We start from the raw sequence: 7,880 nt of genomic DNA on the forward strand, positions 1-7,880 counted from the left end.
CTACGGCCGGAACCCCCGGGACAGGCAGGTAGGACTGAGCCCCTAGCAGCAGGACACCGGCCCTGTGCCATGACATCTCGACTACCGGGCCACAGCTCGTGTAGCCTTCATTTGCCCTGGAGAATGTCCATCGACCCCCGACTTCATCCATCTCCATCCGTGTACTTTTGTTTATAACCAGACTGAGCCACAAACTAAGCCTTACCCACTAGACATGTGGAAGTACGGTAGTGCTTTGCAACAGAGGCCCGAAGACCGGTTCTTATATGGCCGAGGTGCTACTATCAAAACCATGCACCCCGAGCCCAGCCTAAAACCATTTTTGGGGATTTTGAATAGAGGGGGCGGTGTGAATCCAATTCCACAATAACCAAACCATTCCATGGTGTCCAGGTGATATGAATATTCCCAAAGTCTAGAGTTGTAAAACCACCTAATGTTACCTAATTAAAAAGCGAAGCATCTACCTATAATCATACTAGTGGTACCATGAGTAGAGTGTCCACTAGTTGGGGTTTTGTTTAATCTAGGGTGAACAAGGAAATAATAACAATAGCAATAATAATAAGGTCATAACAAAGGTAAATAGGCATGGCTAAATAAAACAGTGATAACGCGGGAATTTAAATAGAGCGATAATGCAATAATTTAAATCAACATAATTTTACAAACTGGGATTCAATATGTTCAAAGATGATGTGACTTGCCATGCTCGCTTTCCCAAACGTCGGCTTCAACTTCCACGAAGAGCGGATCTTCCGAAGCTGCAGCGTCTACACGACCAACGGAAAAGAAACGGGTTTTACTCTACTAAACTCCGTATAACAAGCAGAAACAAAGCACAAAAATGGGTTCTTGACTTCTTAAGGAGAAATTAGAGACTTAAACGGTCCAATTCCGAGTTCAAATGGTCAAGTTATGGCCATTTGAAGGTTATATGCTCTTTAAATGAATATTTGCGAATTTCTTCATTTAAATTTTAATTTAAAATCGGATTTATTGCGTCAGCCGAGGGGAGGGGCGCGCGGACCGGGTCCACGGGAGTGGGGCCCACGCGGCAGCCTCACGGTCCACGGTGGACCGGGTGCACGCGGCTTACGCCGGCCGGCGCCGTGGGTCCCACGCGTCAGCCGCACACGAGGGCGCGGGCGGCTGACGGCCGGGCCCCACATGGCAGCCGCGGGGCGCGCCCGAAGGCGGCCTCGCCGGCACAGCCGACGGGAGGCGACGCGCCCGCGCCCCGATGGTCGCCGGCGGCGACCACCAGCGCGGCGGAGCGGCGCCCGAGAGAGGGGAGGGAAGGGGGAAGTGAAACGGCGGTCCACGGCTCACCCCGGGTCGACGGCGACGACGGAAATGGCGACCGGAGCGGAGGAAGGCGGCGGCGCGGCTCGGGTCGACGAGGACGGCGGCGTTCCGGTGATCGGCGGGCGAAGCCGAAGGAGGCGATGCCGAAGCGGGAGGAGGTCCGGGGCGACGGCGGCGGCGAACCGGAGCTCGGCGGCGACGGCGGAGAAAGAGGGCGACGGCGCGAGCTCGATTCCGACGGGGAGAAAGAGCGGCGAGTGGCGGAAACGGAGGAGGGAGGCACGGGGAACGTTTAAATAGTGTTGGGAGGGGGAGAGAGCGGCCGGATGAGGGGGAATCGGCCGCGGAAGATCCGGCCGCCATTGATGCGCCGGCGAAGTTCGCGGGGGAGTTTCCAAACGAATCCGAGGGAGAGAGAGAGGGAAAAGTGGGGGGGAAGAGGGAGGGAATCAAGGGGAGTGATTTCCCCCTCTTTATTGCGCGCGGGGACGGCGGGATGCGGCGGAATCCGCGGCGGCGGCGGCGCTAGGGCACGGGCGAGGCGGCGGGTGCGGCGCGAGGTAGGGGATGACGGGTGGGCCCCACCCGTCAGCGAGGGTGGCGGGCGGGCCCGCCCGTCAGCGGCGCGCGCGCGGGGGAAGGCCGATGGGCCGCGGGGGAGAGGAGAGAGAGGGAGGGAGCTGGGCCGAGCCGGCCCAAGAGGGGGAAGGGGGGGGGAAAAGGACTTTTAGGGTTTTTCTTTTTATAAAACCATTTTAACTTTGTTTATTTCTTCTTAATTATTATTTGTGCTCTGAAAATTCCACTAAAATTTATTTACGCATTTTAGGCTTTTAGGAAATATACAAAAATCCTCCAAGCCTTATTTGACTTTTAAATTTGCACATTTTAATTGCTGGAGGCTTTCACATGGATTTTAATTATTCTATGCATAATTTTGAGGATGTATTTTAGAGTCGATTTGGGAAGCGACAAACCTACCCCCCTTAAACGGAATCTCGACCCCGAGATTCGGAAGGACTGGCGAAGAGATCGGGATGGGCTGCCTTCAGCTCGTCTTCACGCTCCCAAGTAGCTTCTTCTTCGGCGTGGTTGCTCCATTGGACCTTGCAAAAACGGATTACCCGGTTCCTGGTCCTGCGCTCCATGGTGTCCAGGATTTTTACTGGCCTTTCCACGTAGGTCAAGTCTTCGCGAACTTCAATTTGCTCTGAGTCGGCCTGCTCGGATGGCACTCGGAGACATTTCTTGAGTTGCGACACATGGAACACATCATGCACGTTGCCCAAGGAGGCGGGCAGCTCCAGCTGGTAAGCGACTTCTCCGTGCCGAGCAATGATACGGAAAGGACCCACGAACCGAGGTGCGAGCTTCCCTTTTGTCTGAAACCTGTGTACACCTCGCAATGGCGTGACCCGAAGATACACAAAATCACCCACTGCGAATTCCAGGTCACGGCGACGGTTATCTGCATAACTTTTCTGCCGGGACTGTGCCACCTTTAGATTATCCCGAATGGTTCTGACCTTCGCTTCAGCTTCTCTCAGGATATCAGTCCCGAACACTTGGCTTTCCCCAACTTGGTCCCACAATAGCGGTGTCCGGCACTTGCGCCCATACAACGCTTCATAAGGTGCCATTTGTATGCTGGCTTGATAGCTGTTATTGTAGGAGAACTCGGCATAGGGGAGACTCTTATCCCAGGTCTTCCCGAAATCTAGGACACATGCGCGAAGCATATCTTCTAGGATCTGATTTAGACGCTCGGTCTGCCCATCTGTCTGCGGGTGATATGCGGTGCTGAAGTTTAATCGGGTACCCAGCTCTTCTTGGAGCTTCTTCCAAAAGTGAGAGGTGAATTGGCTTCCCCTATCAGATACGATTTTCTTGGGAACGCCATGGAGACTCACGATCCTAGCGAAGTAGAGCTCGGCTAGTTTGTTCCCTCCATAGGTGGTCTTCACAGGAATAAATCGAGCTACCTTGGTTAATCGATCCACAACTACCCATATAGAATCATATCCACCTTGGGTTTTTGGAAGTCCGGTGATGAAATCCATCCCAATTTCATCCCATTTCCATTCTGGTACTTGGAGAGGTTGGAGAAGTCCGGCCGGTCGTTGGTGCTCTGCCTTGACACGCTGGCACACATCACAAAGGGCCACGAACTCTGCAATTTCCCGCTTCATACTAACCCACCAGTATTTCTCCTTCAAGTCTAAGTACATCTTCGTACTGCCAGGGTGGATGGAATAAGGACTTTCGTGAGCTTCCTGAAGTATAAGCTGCTTAAGTTCTCTGTTATCTGGAACGCATACCCGTTTTCCGTTCCATAGGGTTCCGTGCTCATCCTCTGTGAAACCAGCGGCTTTACCCTGTTTCATATTCTTGAGGAGTCCATGCATGTCCGGATCATTCTTCTGAGCCTCGCGGATTTGATCGAGCAAGGTAGGCTTGGCTTCCAACGCAGCCAAGAATCCACGACTAACTATGCTTAGGTTCCGGGCTGCCATCTGTTGATTAAGTTCGGGTGGAATGCCACAGATGTTAAGAGTGTTGCAATGGCTCTTTCGACTTAGAGCGTCAGCGACCACGTTGGCCTTACCAGGATGATAGTGAATTCCCACATCATAATCCTTGATGAGTTCTAACCATCTCCTCTGCCGAAGATTCAGGTCCGACTGAGTGAAGATGTATTTCAAACTCTTATGATCAGTATATATTTCACAGCGATTCCCAATGAGGTAGTGCCGCCAGATTTTTAGAGCATGAACCACCGCGGCTAACTCCAAGTCATGGGTAGGGTAGTTGCCTTCATGGGGCCGTAGCTGGCGTGAGGCATAGGCCACCACATGACCGTCCTGCATGAGCACGCACCCCAATCCTTGGCGCGAAGCGTCACAATACACCATGAAATCCTTGCGAGTATCCGGCAAGATTAACACTGGCGAGGCAACCAGCTTTTCTTTGAGAGTTTTGAACGCCTTCTCGCATTGCGGGCTCCACACAAATTTCTCTTCTTTCTTCAACAACTGTGTCATGGGTCGAGCGATTTTGGAGAAGTTCTCGATGAACCTCCGGTAGTATCCTGCCAAACCTAAGAAACTGCGAACTTGAGTGACTGTTTTGGATTGCTTCCAATCAGTGACAGCGGTCACTGTTTCGGGGTCCACAGCAACACCTTTAGCAGATATCACGTGCCCTAAGAATTTGACTTCGGACAACCAGAACTCACACTTGCTAAGTTTGGCATACAATTGATGTTCCCGCAACTTTCCCAACACCAGGCGGAGATGGTGCTGATGGTCTTCCTCCGATTGTGAGTATATCAGAATGTCATCAATGAAAACCACAACAAACTTATCCAAGTATTCCATGAACACTTTGTTCATTAAGTTCATGAAGAAGGCAGGTGCATTGGTTAAACCGAATGACATCACCGTGAATTCATACAGTCCGTATCGCGTGGTGAATGCGGTCTTCGGAATATCTTCTTCACGAATACGTAATTGGTGATATCCGGAACGAAGATCGATCTTAGAGAATACAGTGGCACCTTTAAGCTGATCGAACAGATCATCGATCCGGGGAAGAGGGTACTTGTTTTTGATGGTGACTTCATTGAGAGCTCTGTAGTCAACGCACATCCTCTTCGTCTTGTCTTTCTTCTCCACAAAAATCACAGGAGCACCCCAGGGGGAAGTGCTCGGACGTATATACCCCTTTTCTGTCAACTCTTCCAACTGTTTCTTAACTTCGGCCAGTTCATTTGCTGCCATACGGTAGGGTCGCTTGTACAGAGGAATGGTTCCTGGAGCAAGATCTATTCGGAACTCAATCTCTCGCTTGGGCGGCATACCAGGTAGTTCTTCCGGAAACACATCTCCGAACTCCCTGACGATGGGGATTTCTGACAGTCCTATCTGATGCAGTTCTGAACTCCTGACAGAGGTTGGGGGTGCAAAGAAAACAACCGGTTGTTCCGGACCTCGGTACAGAGTGACAGTGCGTCTCGCGCAATCCACTACTCCTTGGAATTGAGCCAACCAATTCATCCCAAGGATCACATCCAAGTTCTTGGTGTCTAGCAGAATCAAATCCGAGGGAAAAGGAATCCCCTGAATTTCTATAGGGACGGCAGGACTATAATACTTTGCTGTCATAACCCCTCCAGGGGTGGTGATGAGCAGAGGGTTCCTAAGCCTTTCTACCCCCAACTGATTTCTTCCCACGAATGGCACAGATATAAACGAGTGGGAAGCTCCAGAGTCGAACAAAATGGTAGCAGGGATGGAATGAATGAGGAACGTACCAACGATGACATCTGGAGTTGTCAGCACGTCCTCGGCCGTCACGTGGTTCACACGACCCCGAATGACATCCTTACCACCGTTGTTGGAGCGGGGAGGCACTTGGCCTTGCTGACGCCGCGGTTTTGGGCATTTGTCCGCAAAGTGCCCGGGCTCGAAGCAGTTGAAGCACAGACGCTGCGGACCTTGAACGTCCCTGCGGCCTTGACCAGGCTGCACAGTTGGCGTAGGAGGACGGGGCGCACGAGTCCCTTGCTGACTCTGCTGTTGCTGCGGCTGTGGGACGCGCACCATGAATTGAGGGCGGGGCGCGGAGCGAGGTTGCTGCTGCTGTTGTTGCTGCTGCGAGGAGGATCCCCCTGGATAGGGATTGGTGTAGCGGACCCTTTGGTTAGCACCCTGTTGATTACGGAAATTCGCCAAGCGGCGCTTGTGCGACTCCAGTTCCTTGTGCTTGGCTTCCAAGCGGATGCTCTTGTCCACCAGACATTGGAAATCCGGATAGTCCACGGAGACTAGACGGACGGACAGCTCAGGGTCCATTCCTGCCAAGAACTTCTCTTGCTTCTCCTCATCTTCCCGCACATCCTCCGGGGCGTAACGGGCCAGGTTGTTGAACTCATGCAAATACTCCATCACGGAGCGGTTGCCTTGCTTCAACTCTCGGAATTCCCTTTTCTTAAGGGCCACGACTCCGGCGGGCACATGGGTTCTCCGGAAAGCGGCGGTGAAGCGAGCCCAAGTAATAGGCTGTCCCTCTGGCTGCGTAGCCTGGAAATGGTCCCACCATAGAGATGCGGGTCCCTGCAGCTGGTGGGCGGCGAAGATGACTTTCTCCTCATCGCTGCACTGCACAGTGTCTAGCTTTTTCCCCACGGCATGCAACCAATCCAACGCATCCACGGGGTTGTTGGAGCTAGAGAAGGTAGGTGGGCGGATGCGGAGGAACTCGGCGAGTTTAGAGTGTTGGGGAGGTGGGGGTGGAGCATTATGTTGTGGCGGATTTTGGAGGTGGTGGAGGAAAGCAGTCATCATGTTGGCCTGCTGGGCGAGGATTTGGGTGAGAATGGCGTTGGTATCTGGTGGTGGTGGTGGTGGTGGAGGCGGAGGAGGAGGTGGAGGTGGGCTGCCATGGTTGTTGTGGTTGCTGCCTTCGGGTTGGTTGCCATCACTGGTGGCAGCATTTCTCCTGGTCGTCACCATCTGAAAACCCCACACAGAACCAGCAAACAGAGAGAGCTGACAATTAAAGCTAACCACCCACGACTACCATAATTCTTGAATTTATTACTGCTATTAAATGGGTTCATTAAAGTTCAAGTTGCTTAAGCAAATAAAATAAAGACAGGCTCCGACACAGTTACACCACACACCGGCATAACCGTGCCCCACACAACCCAACAAGAAGACAAACGAGAAAGAACACACGCGCAAGCCTACTAACTGCTCGTCTACCGCTGCGACGGGCCAGGGCGGAAGGTGAGCAACAGCGCATCCTCCGTGCTACCAACGCCGGAGGCTTCCCCCTCCTGGGGAACCACGGGCGCAGGCTCGGCACGAGGGGTCTCCACGAAGCAAGTCCACGCCAGGGACTGACGAACAAGCTCGGGCCTGGAGGTGCTCTTGCGGGCGGTGATCTTCTGGCTGCGGCAGACGCGGCGGCGCTTGGGGCGGCAGACCTCTCCCTGGGCGATCTTGAGCTGATGCAGCTGCGCCTCCACCGCGTCTAGGTCCTTCTTGAGCTGCAGGTTCTCCTGACGCAGCTCCTGGATCTTCATGTTGTTCTCGACCATCCCACGGCGCACCATCTGATGGAAGTCGATACGAGCCGCGTCGTACGCCTCCACCATGCGCGCCAGGTGCATGATGGTAGCGTCATCCTTCGAGCTAGCATCCCGGAAGGTGGCGTAGTCGCGGGCTCCTCCGCGGCGAGGGTGGTAGCGGTAGGGCGAGTGCTGCAACTCGTCCGGGTAGCGCTGGTGAAGAGTGCCGATGGCGAGGAGAGCGGCGCTCTGGCAAGCGGCGGGGAAGGAATCCCCACCCGCGGTGACTGCCAGCGAAGTCCGCTCGGGAGAGCCAGAGAGGATCACTGCAGTAACCTCCCAACCAGCGTGGGGCTCTGCGTCATCACCCTCCTGCTCCGGAAGCGGCCTGGCCTGGTAGTCCACTCCATGTGGATACCCTAGGACCACGCACATGCCCCGCAGCTCCAAGACGAAACCAGTCATGTCCAAACCACGACGGGTGACGCTGCCGGCCTTC

This window comes from Oryza sativa, chromosome 5 (assembly GCF_034140825.1).
Source record: "Oryza sativa Japonica Group chromosome 5, ASM3414082v1".
NCBI lineage: Eukaryota > Viridiplantae > Streptophyta > Magnoliopsida > Poales > Poaceae > Oryza > Oryza sativa.